Source organism: Lepidochelys kempii, chromosome 3, assembly GCF_965140285.1.
Source record: "Lepidochelys kempii isolate rLepKem1 chromosome 3, rLepKem1.hap1, whole genome shotgun sequence".
NCBI classification, from domain to species: Eukaryota; Metazoa; Chordata; order Testudines; family Cheloniidae; genus Lepidochelys; species Lepidochelys kempii.
Window position 1 is genome coordinate 172,975,914 of NC_136382.1, and position 19,832 is coordinate 172,995,745.

The 19,832-nt window shown below is 42.4% G+C and overlaps 2 long non-coding RNA genes across 5 annotated transcripts in view; one reads left to right on the plus strand and one right to left on the minus strand.

Moving 5' to 3' along the window:
- Positions 1-6,985: 6,985 nt before the first annotated feature.
- Positions 6,986-17,057, plus strand: LOC140909539 (uncharacterized). Of its 3 annotated transcripts, XR_012158256.2 has the most exons (5): positions 6,986-7,220; positions 8,309-8,510; positions 10,980-11,128; positions 13,423-13,503; positions 15,531-17,057. It is a non-coding gene; the product is annotated as an uncharacterized LOC140909539 (long non-coding RNA). The 3 variants fall into 3 exon arrangements; XR_013635584.1 differs by lacking the exon at positions 10,980-11,128; XR_012158257.2 differs by lacking the exon at positions 8,309-8,510.
- LOC140909540 (uncharacterized) overlaps positions 14,522-19,832 on the minus strand; it is a 112,970-nt gene continuing 107,659 nt past the window's right edge. For both annotated transcript variants that reach the window (XR_012158259.1, XR_012158258.1), the window contains exons 5-6: positions 19,169-19,278; positions 14,522-14,962 (exon numbers count right to left, since the gene is read on the minus strand). This is a non-coding gene — a long non-coding RNA (uncharacterized LOC140909540). The remainder of the gene's footprint in view (positions 14,963-19,168; positions 19,279-19,832) is intronic.

The following is a 19,832-nucleotide window of genomic DNA, read 5'->3' on the forward strand; positions in this document are numbered from 1 at the left end:
CAGGCGGACTGTATCTGACAGTGTCCTACCAGAGGAATATGAACTAATGTTTTGGTGTACACTGTTCCTGAATTCAGTATAACAACACTTTACATTTCTCTAGCACCTTGTACCCAAGAATTTCAAAGCACTGATAATGTAACCTCCCAAACTCAGCTGTGAAGTGGTATCATCAGCCCCATTTTAGGGATGAGGAATTGTGCAAAGAGGCTAAGGCCAATATTTTCAAACTGGGATGTCTAAAGCGAATCTTACTTAGGCACCTGAAGAAATGGCCAAAAGTGTTGAGCAGCCATTACCCCACCAAGGTCTGAGCACTTGGCATCTCTGAATTGCAGACTCCTTATCTGCATGTCCAATTCATGATTTAGATACTTAACTTTAGGCCCCCAAGTCTGAAAATATTGATCCAAATGTGTTCCCCAAGATGACTCAAAGTCAATTGGCAGAGCTAGGAAGAGAACTCAGACTCAAGTATTGTGTTTTAGCCAAAAACCTTGCTCCTAAACATTTTATTTACTCTTTTGGAGGCACATGTAATGGCTTGCATAAATGAGGGAGGTCTTGGATCAGCACCACTACCTAACCCCTGCCCCCCACCCCAATACTTCCCAGCAAGGGAAAGAGAAGAGATAAGATATCCAAGAGAGACTGAGGGTCCCCCTCCTTGGAAAGGGGTCTGAATTACGACAAAGAATTCCAGCCTAGGAGTCTGGCTTGTAGGTCTTGCCCGCATGCTTAGGGTCAAACTGATCACCATAGGTTATGTGTCTATTACAGGAGTGGGTGGGTAAGGTTCTGTGGCCTGCAATGTGCAGAAGGTCAGACTAGATCTCAGACTCAATTCACCACAAGGGCCACATGAGGACTAGTACATTGGCCCGAGGGCAGCATCATTGACACCTTTTTATATAAAGATACAAAAGCCCTCTCCTCTGTCCCCCACTCCATTCCTTCCATGAGGCCCTGCCCCTGCCCCACCTCTTCCCTGCCCCTATTCCAATCCCTTTCCCCAATCCCCGTCCCTGCCCTGCCTCTTCTCCGCCTCCTCCCCTGAGCGCGTGGCTCCCTGCTCCTCCCCACTCCCTCCTGGAAAGTGCTAAGCGCCACCAAACAGCTGTTTGGTGGCAGGAAGCGCCTGAAGGTAGGCAGAGAAGCGGGGAAGCGGTGCATTCAGGGGGAGGGAGGGCCGGCGGGTGAGGGGAGCTTGACGGCTGCAGGAAATAACTCCAGGAGGGTGGGGAGCTTGGTGGGCCGCAGCAAATAACTCCGCAGGATGCATGCAGCCTGCGGGCCGTGTGTTTGAGACCCAGGCCTAACAGAGAGACCCCTGGGCGATGGGGGATGGTGCCCGGTGCCCCTAATTAACAGTCTGTCACAGGGGTCTCAAACACACGGCCCTGCCCCTAGCCCACCTCTTCCCACCCCTTCCACGCCCCCATTCCAACCTCTTCACCAAAGTCCCCTCCCCAACTCTGCCCCCCCACCCCTATTCCAACCCCTTCCCCAAATCCCCGCCCCTGCCCTGCCTCTTCTTTGCCTCCTCCCCTGAGCGTGCGGCATCCCCGCTCCTCCCCCCTTCCTCCTGGAAAGTCCTAAGCACCACCAAACAACTGTTTGGCAGCTGGAAGCGCTGGAAGGTAGGTGGAGGAGCAGGGACATGGCACGCTGGGGGAAGGGGCCGGGCGGGAAGGAGGGGAGCTTGGCTGCCAGCAGAGACAGCACCTATGGCAGGCCCCAGGAAATAACTCTGTGGGCCGCATGCGGCCCGCGGGCCACATATTTAAGACCCCTGGACTAGATCATCATGATGGTCCTTTCTGGCCTTTAAGTCTATGAGTCTATGGGAACCTGCCTCCTAACACCCTACCTGGGGACACTGGAAACAAAGACTGCCCCACAAATAATATAGATGTGTTGGGAGCATCCTAGGAGAACTGTGAGCCAAGTGGATCTGTCATTCCTCCCCTGCTGCCAAGCTCCCCTGCCCACATAAACAAAATTTCAGATACTCCATGGAATTTTCAATGTTCTTATTTTAGATAACAAGGAATTTCAGATAACTGAATGTGAACTGTATTGTATCCCTAGGAATACAGGAAGTGAAACATTTTCATTGGAACCATTCATCAAAATTCCAGTGCAGGTAAGCAGTGAATAGGAACAACATTGTTATCATCTCATGAATTATAAATCACTACTCATTCATTTGTAAATGAATTCACATTTTATCTCTCATTATAATAGCTGAAACCTAGATTGTTCTAACACGGATTCTTCATGAGCTCCAGGACCCAGGATGGATAAGTAGCTGGACATTACTTGGGGCAAATATAATACTGCAATGTGTTTTATAATAGGTGTGCCCCTTGATGTTAATTAGTATGCATTTGAACACACCTGTCCAGTAAGCAAATGTAACATGACATTCGTGGGTGGGCTGAACCCAGCTCCTTTGTATCTAAATGCATGAGCCTCTTGTGTCTGAGCTAATAGACCCAGTTCTCTTAGCCAACACTGTAGCAGGCTCATCAATCTCTGCATGTGGCCCAGCCAGTAGAGAGAGACAGAGCGCCATGCAAAATGAATGTGCATTACAGAAAAATGGGGCCAACCCACGCCACAACATTTGAATCAACATTTTGAACACCTTTCAGCTCAGAGGTGTTTGGAACAGGGTTAGCCCATTATATACCCAGCTATACAATTTGGCTCTGGATCAGACTTCAGATTCCAAACCTCCCAAATCTGTAGAGTGTTCTGATTCAGGATTTAATTTGGGCCCATCCCTATAACAGCCAGGAACAATTATAGTCCCTGTACTTGAGAGAGATTAGGTACTGCTCTCTTCATGCTCCCCATGACTGCACATTGCCTCAAAGATGGTGCAGCCTGCAAACTTCCAGCAGGAATTGGGGAGTTTTGAGGAAGAGGCACACTCCCCCACCAAGCTCCTAGGATGATGCAACTCCACAGCACCTCCCCTAATGTGGCTAAATGCCATAATCTATCCAACTTTCATAAGCACAAGCAGGATTTTGCCTTGGTCTCTCTAGTTTCTTGAATATATCAGATCAGAAAAGTAAAAATTGGATCATCATGTTTGTTTGCTTTTCTGTTTTTTTGCTTTGTTTAAAAGGGAACCTTAAATGGTTTTCAATGCTAATTAATGCACACATATACAGCAAAGTACAGGGGAAAGAAATATGCCTTCAATTATTCCATCATGGCAAAAGGAAAAGGGAAGTATAAACAACTTTGCCCTGCACCGCATCCAAGAAATCAAGGCCTGTTTGTCACCAGATCCCCCCAAACTTTTCCCCCAATGAAACCCAAGAAGCATGTATGTAAGCAAGCATGTCAGGACTTGGAGGGGAAGCCAGTACAAGAATAACGACAGTAGTATGAGTGTTCCACATCCATGAACATCTCTTGTTACCCAGATAAATTCAGCCACAAGACTCACCCTTGTGCATTCTTAACCCCTTCGCTGTAGGAGGCCTTCATACCAAAAATAAAAAAAATATCAGGAAGGGATATTTCTCATAGCTGGAAATTACATCTCTACCATACCACAGAGCCGCTCTCTTTGCAGACAGCCTTGTTTAAAAGCTACTGATGCTGTTAAATCTTTGCCAGCAAACTATAGCAATGTGATCAAGAGAGGTTTCAGAGTAGCAGCCGTGTTAGTCTGTATTCGCAAAAAGAAAAGGAGTACCTGTGGCACCTTAGAGACTAAGCAATTTATTTGAGCATAAGCTTTCGTGAGCTACAGCTCACTTCATCGGATGCAATACCCACCTGCTGAAGTGAAGAAACAGATTGACAGAGCCAGAAGAGTACCCAGAAGTCACCTACTACAGGACAGGCCCAACAAAGAAAATAACAGAACGCCACTAGCCATCACCTTCAGCCCCCAACTAAAACCTCTCCAACACATCATCAAGGATCTACAACCTATCCTGAAGGACGACCCATCACTCTCACAGATCTTGGGCGACAGGCCAGTCCTTGCTTAAAGACAGCCCCCCAACCTGAAACAAATACTCACCAGCAACCACACACCACACAACAGAACCACTAACCCAGGAACCTATCCTTGCAACAAAGCCCGTTGCCAACTATGTCCACATATCTATTCAGGGGACACCATCATAGGGCCTATTCACATCAGCCACACTATCAGAGGCTCATTCACCTGCACATCTACCAATGTGATATATGCCATCATGTGCCAGCAATGCCCTTTTGCCATGCACATTGGTCAAACTGGACAGTCTCTACGTAAAAGAATACATGGACACAAATCAGACGTCAAGAATTATAACATTCAAAAACCAATTGGAGAACACTTCAATCTCTTTGGTCACTCAATTACAGACCTAAAAGTTGTAATTCTTCAAGAAAAAAACTTCAAAAACAGACTCCAACGAGAGACTGCTAAATTGGAATGAATTTGCAAACTGGATACAGTTAACTTAGGCTTGAATAGAGACTGGGAGTGGATGGGTCATTACACAAAGTAAAACTATTTCCCCTTGTTTATTCCCCCCTCATCCCCCACTGTTCCTCAGAGGTTCTTGTCAACTGCTGGAAATGGCCCACCTTGATTATCACTACAAAAGGTTTCCCCCTCCCCGCCCTGCTCTCCTGCTGGTAATAGCTCACCTTAAGTGATCACTCTCCTTACAGCGTGTGTGGTAACACCCTTTGTTTCATGTTCTCTATGTATATAAATCTCCCCACTGTATTTTCCACTGAATGCATCCGATGAAGTGAGCTGTAGCTCACAAAAGCTTATGCTCAAATAAATTTGTTAGTCTCTAAGGTGCCACAAGTCCTCCTTTTCTTTTTGTGATCAAGATAGTTAGCTTTATGAGGCTAGCCCCTCCCAGCTGCCAAAGCATGAGGCTAGACCCTGCAAAAGTGTTTAGAATGGTAAAAGCGAAGATAGACATTGTGCTTCCAGGCCATCCTGAAAGAGCTCAGTACCCTGCGAGAGGTTCATTCCTTAGACGTCTGGAACTGTCATCATTTTAGGAATGGTTGTCAACAGTAATTCCTGGTGGCTGAACTAGTTGCAGGGACAATAGCAGTGAAGATAAGCTGCTCTTGCCCTCTTTCTGAATTCAGAGCACTACAAAACTAGCATTTAAGTTCCATGTCCCAGCTGATTACTAATTGGAACCTTAACTCAAAAGAAATTGGTTTTTGGTGCTATCAACAATGAGAAGGGAACATACCCTTACATGCACTTATCTCCAAAGCAAGAAGCTAAAATAAAAATTGAAGCAGACTTTCAAGAAAATGTTGAAGTTTGAATGTATTTGGGTACTTATTTTTTGTTCTTAACATTTGAAAAGCAGAAGCACTTCAATACTCTAAAGTAGCCTGTTTTTCTGACCCAGTCAGAAGTAAGGGAGAAGAAATCTCCAAACAAAGTGTATTCTTGTAAGCTTTCCAGTTCAGAGTGGGGGTTTAGGGCACAAAGGATGGTCTTGTTGTGGAGTTTCTACTGGGACTCAATAGATGTGAGTTCAGTTCCCAGCACTCCAGGCCCCATCTGCAAATTACAGATGATAATATTTCCATGTCTCGTATGGGTGCAGTGGGAATAAATCCATAGATACTTGGGAGGTGAGACATTCAGATATCATAGTGGGCATATAAATAGGGTGACCATGCATCCCATTTTGGCTGGGACAGTCCTTTTTTTTAAGCCCTGTCCCAGCCATCCCGACTTTTTTTTGGAACAAGGAGGCACTTGTCCCGTTTTCTCTTGCCAGCTTGATCAGTCAGCAAGAGCAAATGGAACAAATGCCTACATTTGTAAAAAAAAAAGTGGGGAGCAGCGGAATGTGGGAGGGGTAGGGGGAATGGCGACGGCAGTCCTGCGCAGCGGGGGCGGCAGGGCTTCGGTGGGCTGCAAGCAGGGCTTGAGTGAGCAGTGACCACCAGCCCCAGGCTTATGGGGGAGGGAGGCCAGGCAGTGCTTGGGTGAGCAGTGATGCCAGTCCCGCGCAGGGAGGGCGCAGGGCAGTGCTCAGGCAAGCAGCTCAGGCTAGCCCCCCAGGAGGTCCCATCTTTCCTTTGGGAAATACAGTCATTCACATAGAAATATCTAACTTCTTAAGATTGAGGTCCAGTGGATAGGACACTGGACTGGGAGTCAGAAGACCTGGCATAAAAAGCTATTAGAACTTTGTGCAGGGTGGTGTGACAGGCAATAGAGGAGACAGCTGAATGCCCAACATGGTCAAAAGTTTGGGTGCTCAAATGTCCCCCTATTTCCAGATCACTCTTCCAAAGAGAATAATAAGCTGCAAACTGGAAAATTGGCACATGGAGTTGGAAAAGCATTGCACATGTTATCTGTAAAGGCCAATTCAACCTTTACCAGCAGTTCACATTTAGATCCAAGCACCCACGTTGAATCTGAGTTTGAACTCTTCACCTCCCCTTCAGCACGCTTCCCCACTAAATATAAACCAGGCTGCTGACATGACTGCAGCTGGCATTCACCTTTTCAGATGTTTTCTACACTGTCTTTGTTTTTGTTTACTATTTTTAATCAGGAGAAGTTCTGACTTAAACAGCAAAGCTGTATCGGAAATACACATGGAGGAAAAGTGAAAGAAACCATTCTGTTGACTAATGAACATAGCAGTCAGTGCTTGTAGCACCTGAGATTCATGGAAAATAAACGACGGGATTAGCTCACACTCATTTGAGATGGCAATGTTAATTTGCAATAAGCAGGTTGATTATATCAGTCCTATAAATGTTAGAACCTACTCATCTCTAATCCTTATAAAAATAGTGGCAGGTGGGACCTGAGAAACACCTTGGCACTGGAGTTCAGGGTGTTAAGTGAACTATTTTGAATTCAAGCTACTCCAAATAGGCAGTCAGCTAGAGAAAGAACTTGCAGAACTACACTGCAGACAGACTGGGAGATTTTAGTTTAAAGATTGTGCAACTCCTTTGAGAAGCCGGCACTGCAACTCGGGCTGTGTACTGCAAATGTGGAGTTGCATAAAATTTTCAAAATTACAAGTCTGTTGACTCATCTAGGATTTCAAAGCAAATATAAATGAAGGCAGAAAAACGTAGTAGCTATTGTGAAACAAGATCTTCAACCTAGCACTGTAAAATCTTCAGGTTCTTCATTAAAACAGAAGTGCAACAATAAGAAGCAATGATCTTTTCCTTCCTTTAAGGTAATAAGTGCTGATACTTGGGAGTATATGTTTTACAACAATTGGATTGCCTTGAAGATATACATAGATATCTGCTTTCTGTAGGGTATAGGTTGGCCATTTCCTCTGCAGTGGTCACTCTCTCTCAAGGTAAATTTGATGCTTCAGGGCATAATTCAAACATTAATTGTTGGGGGTTAGGAAGAAACTTTGCCTAGGGGCAGGTGATCCCATATTTATTTACTGCAGAGTTCTTGCACCTTCCTCTGAAGCAGCTGGTACTGGCCAAATTGGTGACAAGATACTGAAGTTGATGGACCACTGGTCTGACCTGGTGTGGCAATTCCAAAATTCCTACAAACTATGGAATCATATTCTGTAGTTTTTGTTCTTCCTCATTCCCTGCTGTTTGTGCTCCACTTACTGTGTCACGTCTAACATGGGAACTGTAAATTAGAGCCCTGCAGCAGGACTAGGATCCTGCAGGTCCCACAGGACCTGCTGCCATAATAGCAGGAGTGGGTAAAATGTACTTTACTGCAGGCAGGATTGAGTGGGCAAAACAAACCCTGCCTGCGGTAACTTGAGGGAAAACATTAAATCTCTTGTAAGTTTGTCGTAAATAGAATTTCAGCAATGTAAAGAAAGTTTTCTTTTTCTTTTTATTAAATAAAGGTTTAATAGTTAAATTTAAGTGAAGAATAAGAAAGTTTTTATGTCTGTTATAACAGGAGTATTTTTACATGGTTTAAACAAGATTTGTTAAATTCTATTGGTGGTAAAAATTGTGTCTGAATTCCGTGTGTGTGTGTGTGTGTCTATATATATATATATATATATATATATATATATATATATATATTACACAAACTGACCCCTTTTTTGGTTTGTTTTTGGGTTTTTAAGTAGCATGGGGGAATCAGTCTCTCTTGCAGGATGTGTGGGATCAAAGGCTTTTGTGGGTGGGAACGGGATGAGAGTGCCCGAAACAATGCGGGAAGAGGTGGGACTGGGTATTGCAAGGCGGGACAGGGGTGGGATTAAAAAAAATAGTGCCACACAGGGCTCTCCTGTAAAATGTTTGGGGTTCGGATGATTATTTTTTTCAGGTCTTCTGTGAAGCGCTATAAAATGATGGCAAAGAACAGGATGGCAAAGAACAGGAGTATGTCTGTGCAAATAATTCTTTGCCAAGCATATATGGGCATTCAGCCTGTGCACTTCATTGCCCGAGGAGGCCATCGAGACAAATACTGTGGCTGGGTTTTAAAAAGGGTCGGATCATTTTATGACCATTACCACCACTCGGAGGTAACTATACAGTATATAAGTCTCTAAGTCGCATGCTTCTGGGCATAAACAGGCTGCCTTCGAAAGCTTCAAAATTATTCCCACCCACTGCATAGCATTGTGCGGTCATTAATGTGCTTTGCAGAGCCCTCTCTGTGTCACATCAGGTATTGGGCACCACAGCTGGAGGCAGGATCTCAGACTAGACAGACCAATGAATAATCACATCTGGTATGGCAACCCTGTGTTCCTATAATCCCTTTGTTAATAACAAGATGGTAAAACAATTCAGGCAGAAATACAGAACATGTCAGATTCTGTTTACTTAAACTGCTGTTTTAGGTAATTGCTAGTAAACCAAGCCCTTGTGCTTTCCTCAGAAAAATTACAGTTTAGTAGTAAATTTATACTGTCTCCCACTCAAAACATGTCATCTGAAGCTCTAAACTAGTATCAACCAAGAGTTCTTGATTTGCCTGCAAGGGTATGAAAGCCAAGTACATCAATTCATGGGTTGGAGTACAAATGCTCTGTGTTTGTATTTGTATGCATAGGTTTTCCTCCCAATTATTTATGCACATTAATGGCCTGTTTTACTTAAATGGTACACAAAAGAATTGAAATGAAGAGTGAGAGCTTTCCCTCACAAACCAAAAATTTTAGTAACCTCCTTGCATATTAAGCTTCTGAGTAACTTGCAAAAGGGGATAATTGATAAAAACCATTGCATTTCGGAGACTGAAGTTTGATTAGCATTGTTTAGACCTGGACTGGTTCCTGCACTTGGAAGAGACTTTGGTGGCTTGAAATGCACAGCCTAAAGATCCCAGTCTCCTGAAAGGGGGAGGAAAGTCTCCGCATAATTAAGTCTTATGCCAATCTGCAGAAATAATGGACAACAGCCACTTGGACACAAATATGAAATCTGGCAGAGAGAGAAGGTGATTATACATCCACATCTAATCAACTGGGCCTCAGTTTAACATGACGCATACTTGCAAACAAAAAATAATTACATTTGGGTTTCTCTGTCTATGCCAAGAGAAAAACAGCGAAGATTTTTTGCTCTGTTGACTAAAATCTTAGTAAGTGTGATACTGGTTAAAGTTCAATTGCCAAGAATGAATAGTAATGGGTTGAAAAGTGGCAGCAAATGTTTTATCTGATGGGCACTATATAACCAGATTTTAAAATACAAAATAATATTGAATGTTGCTGGGGCACCAAAATGGGGAGAATTGAGAAAAATGATTATTAGATCATTCTAGGGGTAAGGGGGAAAAGGCTTAGCTTTATTACATTGCCTAAATGTTTGCAATGAAACCCAAAACCACACAGAACTTGCCTGGGTTCAGGTTTCATTGCAAACTTGAAACTCAGCTCTGGGGAAAAGTTTGCAAATATTTGCAAAACTATTGAGTCAACCTGAGCCCTGCCTCAAACAAAGCAGAGTTATACTTTACAGTCGAAAGTGCCATGGGAAATGTGCAGTTTCAGGTCAAAACCAAGTGAAATGGGGAGAATTTGACAGTTTCACTTTGAATTACGGGGACTGTTTGAACCAAAACTCAGAGGTTTCATGAATACAAGCAGACCAAAATTGATGGCAGTGTAAAGCATATACAGAGCAACGGAAAGAAACCATCACATTTAGTATCTTATCTACTTAATCGGTTTAATATCTGCTTCTATCTCACTATGTCACTTCTAGACTAAGAGTTACATTCACCCCTGGTTTAATTCAGCTTTCATGGGACCTTAGGTGGTGGAAAAGTCTGCCTGGTGGTAAGGTAGGGCTGCAAGTTGGAGAGTCACCCCACAAGTTGCCAGTAATGCCCCTTACCATAATATCTGAGCGTGTCACAATCCTAATGTATTTATCCTCACAATACCCCTGTCATGTAGTGAAATGTATTATCCCCGTTTTACAGATGGGATACTGAGGCATAGAAAATCTGCCTGGTAGTGAGGTAGGGCTGCAAGTTGGATGGTTATCCCACAGATGGCCAGCAATGCCTGAAACATAAGCAATACTGGCTATGAGGAGTACGTGGCCAGGGATCTGGGGAAGTTCAGGGATTCAGCACATCCCATTAGAAAGTTGCACCAGCAGGGCTCTTATCACCCCACTTCCCAGGAGAAACTAAGCCTATGTCTTTACTGGGGAAAAAAGGCTTGTTTTTTATGTAGCGATAGCTAACTCAAGATAGATCTCACTCCAAAACCCTAGTGGAGACATGGCACAGACAGTCATTATCTCAGCGTAGCTAGCTGAGATAAATCCCAGGTTTGGGTATAGATTTGACCTGAACTAGCTACATCAAGATACAAATAAAAAGAGTTATTAGTTAAAACTAAGGAGACAGTGGGCCAGAGAGAGCAAGTGTGCACAAGCACGAGAATGACTCTATATCCTGTGGTTAGAGCACCTGCCTGGGAGGTGGGAGACGCAGGGCCAGTCCCTCTGCTCCAATGACTATTTATCCACAGTGGAACAGTTTCAATGGGAGAGAGTGAGGGAGCCCCACATCAGAATATTCCAGACTCATACTCATCTGAGAGATGGCAGAGACCTGTTCAAATCCCTTCCTCTCATCGGGTGAAGGGGGCACTTGAACCCAGGATCTCTCAAATCCCAGGTAAGTACCCTAACCACTGGGCTAAAAGTTCTGAGGGAGATGGTCCTCCTGCTCTCCCATACCCAATGACTATCTGTTTTGTGTGAACTAGCCTGGGGTGGGGAGTGGTCCAATAGGAATGCTCTAAGCACACCTGATGGATCAGACTGCACATGCAAGTTAGGATTATGGTTGCAATCACTCTGGAGCTTAGCTATAGGATGACCAGATAGCAAGTATGAAAAATCGGGACCCCTTTTTTTTCCCCCCCGGGATAGGGCGGAGGAGGATAGTTGCATATATAAGGGAAAGTTCCTAATATCAGGATGGTCCCAATAATATCAGGACATCTGGTCACTCTACTTAGCCAGGAGATATGCACCCAGATGCTTAGAGTGAGGCAGCAGTGTGTATGCCCAGAGGCACAAATTAGATGCTGAGGGAACTTTTAACTGAAAAAATTTAGAAGCTGAGTGAGTTTAGGTGCCTATAGGATTCAGTGAGAGTTTTGTGAGTAGCTATGGAGTCTAAAACTGGGACTTAGGTGCCTCAACCCACACTTAGGTGCCTAAATCTGGGGCTTAAGCACCTAAGTACCTTTGTGAATCTAGACCTTAATCCTTGCAACACTGAGCAAAGAAATACCTAAACATCTTTAAAAATCTGAGCCTATTTCTCCTACTGCCTTGACCAACTCATTTAGCTGTTCTTTAGTCTGTCCCAAAGAACAGCTGGTAGCTGTGCTCTGCATGGCTTGTTTTCTATTGGCTGACCAATGGTTTATGGTAGTGGTCTTTTACTAGGAAGAAACCTCCGCCTAATTTGGCCTCCCTCCTTATGCTGTGCAGGATATGAGTCAGTCCCACAGAAGTCACTTGGACTAAATGGGAGTTACTATTATCCTTAAGGGGGATAATTCAGGTCCTACTCAACACGACAGTCTTTTCATTGACTTCAGTGGGGTTTGGATCAGGCCCTATTTTAAAAGCATTCGCTTTATAATACTGATATGAGCACAATGGAATCAACAAATATTTATGGCCCATTTGGGGTGATTCTGTTGGAAAATATTTTTTCCAGAAGTTTCAAGAAACCTGTTCAACTTTTTTCTATACTTCTAATGTTCTCCAAAGCCCAAATTTCTCCTGGTTCTGCCATCTCCTATTGAATACATTTAACAGCATGTCAGAGAGAGAGAGACTGCCTTGAAATAAATAACTCTTCCTTGAGATGAGGGACACTTGGCTGCCCTGCCTAGTTCAAGAGCAGAGTTCAACTGAACAAACTATTTGAGTGTTATAAGATAAAGGCTAAATGTAAACAGTGTCCAAAAGGAGCCAAAGTCCTAATGTAAAAAGTTCATTTGTGTTTTAATGAACCGGTTCAGTAAGCAAGAGGACTGGAAAATTCAGAACTCATCCAATAAGCTCACAGTTGAACTGGGGGCTGTTAGCAACTAATCTCATGAGGACTAGCCTGACGGTATCAGTAAACGTAAGGAAATGAATATGATCTGTGTGTGCATTCCCTGCTCACCAGCCAAGTTCATTTCAGAAGCTTGTGGTACAGAGTTGTTCTCTTTGCTGTTGTTTGCTGCGAATGAGTAAGTCACAGCCGTCATTGAATATCACCAGAATTGTGTATATTTCGGGTACACAGAATATTATAATTGAAAGATGACTAGCATCTCACTTTAAGAGACAAAAAATATATGAAAGTCCATTATATTATAATACAGTATCTATAAACACACCAGTTACACACCAGAGCTATTGGATGCACAGGAAGAGGAACAAAATATATGAAGATAAAACGTAAACATTGCATTTGGAATGACCTTTCTAATGTGCTCTCTCTCAGCTCTGTAGGCCATCAGCCAAGGCCTACATACCTTTTCTGGCAGCAAGCAGGTAGGAAAAAAATCAAAATCCATTTTTTTCCTTTCTTAAGGAATTCCTTAAGGGCACTATGGACACAATTCTCACTGGCCTGTCTACCACAGTTAAGAGTCACCTAGCATCCCTGGCTGCCAGCTATTATAACACTAAGCATAGAGAATGAATATGTCCCTTTTCTGCCGTGATGTTCAAGGATGTCCCTGAATTCACCTCAAAATATTTCCTCTCTACTCTCCATCCCCCACCGCCCCATACCAAATACTGGAATACTTAAAGTGGAAAGAAATGTCAAGAGACACTACCAAGGTCGGTGTGCCCAAAATATGACCTACTGTGCCTTTTTTTTCTCGTTTCTGTTTTCCAAGCCCATAGAGGGTTGGTGTGTTGTTTGTATCTTCAATACTCTTTATTTTCCAGGAATAAAAGATTAGTACCAGCAAGAGAGCACAAATAAGCAACAAAACACTGTGTGAATGGGATGAAGATACATATATGTTGGTAAGGAAATAATTTTGGCTCATAGCTGCCAAGAAATAACAAAAAATGAAAAATTCTGGAATTAAACTGTGGGGGGGGGTATTCAAATGAATTTTGAGGGGAAATGCTTTTTTTCTTCATCACAAATAGCCCACTGGCAATATTTCAAGCCTATTGGTAAACTTTTCAAGTATCACTTGAATAAAGAAAAGCAGATTTAAAGCCAGTATTTTGATCATTTTGATCCTGCCAATCTGCTTTTTGTTCTAGATGTCCCTATATCTATGAACATCATCCTTAATTTCTAGCTTACCTTGCAAAAATTCAACTAATTTATTTTACTTTGAAAATATCATTTCCATTTTTGGAGACTAGAATACCAAAAAACTGTAATGCCATACATGGCCTTGCTCTTGCAAACGTGTGGGTAACTTTACTCACACAACTCAAGTCAAAGTTTGCATGATCAGGGTCATGCTGACTGTTTCCAATGGTAAAACACAAAGGGACAGACTGTGACCTTCTTATTCACAGTGATGAGCTCTTACTCACAGGAACTGCCTCATTCATTTCAGTGCTGTCAGCCAAGTTCCTAGTGGACAGGTGTCCACATTACAGAAAACCCTACCACAGCTGGGAATGGTCGTCACTTTTCTTGTAAGACTCATCAGAAAGGCCAAGATCTGAACAGGGGTCCAAAGCATCCACAGAGGATGTAGGAGCAATTGGGCCTTTGTGAGTAACTTCCCGTTAACACTGTAGGTATAGCAACATTGCAATCAGAGGTGTGACTGCAGCTGTTGTAGACATACCCAAGCTAGCTTTGATCTAGCTAGCTCAAACAACAATAGTGGTGAAACCTCAGCAGCACAGGGTAGCCACTCAAGTACATCTCCAGGATCCTGGGTGGACTTGTATCGTTAAAGTCTCGTTGACATCCATTCCAAATAAATACATCACAATCAACTTCACTACCATCATTTTAATTACTTTTTAGTGTTTCACATACATATACAAAAATCTAAAATGATTTGCAGTGCTAGATGGGATAGATCATACCCTTACAAACTGTGAAAGTGCCTATATGTGGTTATTTGTTATATTGTATATCTTCTCTAGAATGCAGGAATGATTCTGTAAAGTATGTTGGTATTGTCCAGCACTCTTTCACAGATTAGGAAATTTTAGGCCTCAGACTAACAAAACAGGTAGGCCCAGTGGCTTCAGTGGGTTTCAACAACCGAGATTTCACAACAAATGCTTAGGTTTCTTACCAATAACTTTGCAAATTAGACAGACATATTGGTTTGGTAACAATAACAAAGTGAGAGACATAACTTCAAAGCAGATTAGAGTTGCAGAACTGATTGCACTAACAAGCAGACTGGATCAGGTGTGTCCCATTAATCTTCAGATTCATCAGCTGTCTGTTCTCAGCCACAGGAATCAACTAAATGGTGATGCACTTCCAATAAATCATCTGCAGAGTGAGTAAAGCAGCAAGATTTTCACTTTATACAAGCCATTCATTTAATGAAGTGCCTTCAAATTCCTTCCAAAAAAGCAATTTTTGCACTCCCCTTTTATAAACATAAAGGGCTAAATGACTAATTGTGTTGGATTATTTCCACATGCACCAAAATATCGTTGTGCACTAGTTCTACTTTGCAGTCATGGATAAAATTTTTCTAAACTATGAAGTTCTGGACGGAACATATTTAAAAACTTCTCTGTGTTGAAACTGTGTCCCGCTGCACTGCAGTGAAATGAGTTGCAACTGTAGTATGGCCTTTCACAGGCATGATTTCATAACATTGGCTGCTCACTACTTTTATTATTCTTGAAACGTATCTCTAGATGTGATAGGGACTTATCTTCAAAATGCCTGAAAAGCTGCATCTTAATAAATGCCTCACACTGGTGTGGCAGACCTAGGTACTACAGTTTTCTAGATTTATTTTGAAAATGCTTTTCCAGTGTTGATATTGGCCCATTTCTTACCTTCAGGTAATTTATTTGCCCTTTGTTGTTTATGTTTCCACCATAAGGGCTTCTTTCGTTTTCCAAATTACAAAGCAGAAGGACTTTTGGGCCCTGACTCTACAAACACCTATACATGTGAGTAACTCAAGAAAAAGAAAGAAAGAAAGAAAGAAAGAAAGAAAGAAAGAAAGAAAGAAAGAAAGAAAGAAAGAAAGAAAGAAAGAAAGAAAGAAAAAGAAAACTACTTTATACAGACTACTATTTAGGAGAGAAGATCACTAATTTGAAGGTGGGGGAAAGACAGGAAGGAAAATTCTTTCCATTCTGTCCCACTAAAAAATATATCTACTGCAATGTTTCAGTGGGAGCTAACAGTGTGTCCAGAATTTTCCCTTAAAAGCCTATTAATTGCTTTCGAATATTGGCATCTGCATACTGATGAAAATTATAATATAAAATATAATATAATCTATAAATATAACACTAGGATTTATAGGCCAGTTTTGTAGGTATAAACCCAATCCCTTTCTTTGCCAGAAAAACCACACACAGAAAAAACAAGATAAACCAGCTCTAATCTGCACCGAGTAGCAGCTTCTGAAAACCACATTGTGCTTAAACTATTTGTAATAAGCCAGGTACCTCTCAGAATCTGCTGATCCCATTTAGATCTCAAGGTCGATTTGTATCAAAATATCTGCTGCATACCAATAATATATACATCCTGGGAGACAAGTTCACAGAAATATTTTTCTTTTTCAAACTGAATATTAGATGGATAACATGTTAACTATGCCCCACTGCGTTGGTATTATCAGAAACCTGTTCACTGTTTATTTCACCGTAACCACAGTGGTGTACACATGGCTGTGTGGTTACTGGAGCTGCTGCTAAAGACTCAGAATGAAGCAGTTGAAGTCTATAAAGCGGAAGAAATGTGTGTTGTGTGTTCAGAATCTTTCATGGCAGCATTTTCTTTTTATCAAGAAAAAAGAAAAAGCCTGTAAGACCAATCCTGAGATCCCTGAGGAAGCAAAGTTCAGAGTGACGTCAATGGGGACTGGTATATGCGATTGAAAATAGTCTAAATACCAGAGTAGAAGGGGGAAAGCCTCCAAGCTTCAGAATGTGTTGATAATTGTATAAGTATTAAAGATGAAGAAAAGCCTGGATACCAAACTTCTGAGGGTCAGATTTTATATCCTGACTTGAGTTGAATAGCACCTCATGTCATTAGTATTTCCATTTAAATCAAGGGGATTACCTGTAGAGTAAGGCATTGCTTATTCTGAGGAAGGGTATCTCAATCTGGCCCTTAGGAGATTTCATCCATATACTTTAGACAGGAACAGGAACTCTCATATCACGAAGACAGTTTGGCAAAGGATAACTGGGTGGAAAACTAATCAATAAAATGGATTAATAGAAAGAGCTGCCTGCTAAGGTTTTGGCGCATATATAATAATTAATTAAGCCCTACTACTGTATTTCTATTCACTGCACTCTGTGGGAGTTTTGCCTGGGAAGAGACTTAGCACTATATTTTAAGATGCAAAGCACTATTACAGGGCCAGATCCTCAGCTGTTTAACTATGCCATTTTATGCCATCTGAGGATTTGGCCCTTTATATGGCCCTCAATTATTATAGTTATCTAAAAACATATCATAAACCTTTCTAAGGCTTGTGGCGGGGGGGGGGGCTGGAGGCAGCTGTGTTGCTGGTTTTGTCAGAGCAACTCTTTACAATGACAATTCACTACTGTTGGCAGTTTATGTGGTCTGCTTTTGCTTAGTCTAGGTTTGAGACTACAGGTAGTTTCAGACTTTTCTATCAGCCTGTTTTGTGAAAGCGACTGTGTCGCTTTCACAGATTGACACACACACCGTTTATGACTATGAAAGCAAAGATCCATTTCCTCAGCATGTGACAGACTAGAGTCAACATGATCCCCAACTCAGCAGTAGGCAAAAGCCTAGCTAAGAAATGATTAAAGTCACTTCATGGTTTCCTGCAGCTGTCATACGAGCAGACTCACCCTGTAGTCAGCTGGGCAACTGTCTTTTTTTCTGAGGTCTACAGATAGCAGCTTTCTCTTGAAGCGTATTTGCCGCCTGTATACCAGACACATCAGGCATCTTTGCCATCTCAACAGTGTCAGCTCAAATGACTTCCTAAGCAGTACCTTTTCTGCCAGCTCTAAAAGATTGATGTGTTTGCTCATCCAAACTTACTAAACTAGCTAATTCTGGCAGTGAGTCAGGAAACACACTAGATTTCTTTAATAGCTTCTTCCATCTGAAATCATGTGATGAACAGGCATTAGGCTTGCACAAATCTGTCTGTGTTCACTGGAAAGAAATAACTGTTTCTAGAGTAACACTAATGGGATCCACAGTGACATATATCCCATGAACAGCACTATACTGACCTGTCAACTATTCTTTATGTTTGCTTATCGGAGTCCATTCCGTTCTTGTGCTTCCCTTAAATCATACAAACCACAGATGTTAGAGGAGGAGAGGGAGATAGACAGTGACCCCAAAAGGAGCAAATTATCCTTCCACTTTCTATAGATTTGCAGAGGTCTACAAAAACAGATAGTGAGATAAGAGAAGTAATGTGTGTAAACAAAAAATGGGAGGGCCTATGAAGGAGTGACTATGCTCCAGCAAACTGCCACTCATTGCAGATGCACCGCCATAACATCAATTTACACAGAATAGAAAACCCCCTGCTTAGACACAAAGGTCCTTTATTCCATAGAACACTATAGAGGATTGTTAATGCATCTTGGAGTCCATAATCTCAACAATTATAGCTGAATACCCAGCCTTTCTTCCTGCCACACAGTACGGTGCTTTGCCCGAGCAATGGGTGAGATTATTTCACTGTACGCCCTATTGAGATAGGTAGGTGGCATACAGTCCACAGATGGAAAATGTGAGAATGTGGTCTGGCTTACTTAAAATATAAGCACTGAAAAATTCAGTTATTTTATTAGAAGTTCATTTAAATTTCCCCTTTTGCAAGTCTCTTTCTCTTTCTTTGCCCTGCCTCCATAATATTCCCTGGCTCCTCCTCCCTATGACAGGTTCCTAGCAACCTGCAAACGCCCACTGCTCCCCTCACGCTCCACCCTTTGAGTTTCCTAACATCTGCACAAATCACTCAGACTTTGACATTAAGTTTCAGGGCCCATCAGCTTTGGCAGCCTTTCAGCAGAGATTGTATTCCAGGCGGAATATAAATATTGCATGCCAGACCACATAAATTTCCATTCAGAATAACACTAGGCCACCATAGAGAGGCCGCTCCAGCTGGCTGCACTACCATTTTAGTAGCAGGGGTACGTGAGTATGGGTGAAGCGGGAAGGCCATGCCAACCAACACTGAAACTAAAAGAAAGGTTGGTTCAGATCAAGAATAGGACAGAGGTTCAGACCAGTTCCTATTCTGGTCCCACGGTTAAACAAGGATCATGTTTCACTTGCTGTACTGTTAACTCTATACAGGTGCACCAACACCAACGACAAGCCACAAAAATTGCATGGAATCTAGCAACATTTTCTCAACGAAGTTCTTCAGTCAAGTGAGTTTCATAGCAATGGGACCAAAGGAGTTTTATTAACAAGCGTATTTTGAGTACCTCGGGGCTACTGAAAGAACCATGCTAGCAATGACTTTGCTGCTGCAGTTATTACCTCGCAAAGGATTTCCTTGTTTGCATTGGCTGAAAATGTGGAGCCACGTCATCAGCTGGTGTAAATGACCACAGCTCCAGCGTACAACCATGTTATAGACCCGTTTTAACCTGTGTAGGGGTGATAATAATGTTTTAAGCCCGTGTCTTGACAAAGAGTTGTGTGCAACACTGTCCTTTTGGAAATGCAGATCAGCTCTAATATTACTGTGCCCATGGTATGGGACCTGATTACTTCTTACTTGTTCTCTAGTTTTGAGTGCTCTTTGGACTCCTGCTGTCATGATTCTGGGCAGAAGGAACTCAAGATCCCTTCAGTTATTTATCAGTGAAATTCTAGATGAAAATAAATCAAAAAAGGCCTCAAAGGTTAATAGTGTTATGTTGGGGATTGGGTGAAGCCTCATGGAAACTGGTGGGTATGACAGCTACCCTTCCTATATGAAGCAGTTAAGATTCTTTTGGAGCAAGTTAGCTAAAACAATAGGAGCCACTGCCCAAAACTCAGGCAACATGCAAGGCCAGTCAGGAGCTGAGCTATGTGGGGAGAGGGGTTTCACTGGGGGCTGAATACAAACACAGAGGGCTGGGTATTGTTTCAGTGTTACTATTGATAGAGAATAGACACAGCCAGAAACACCAACTAAGCAGGCCAAGATGGCAAC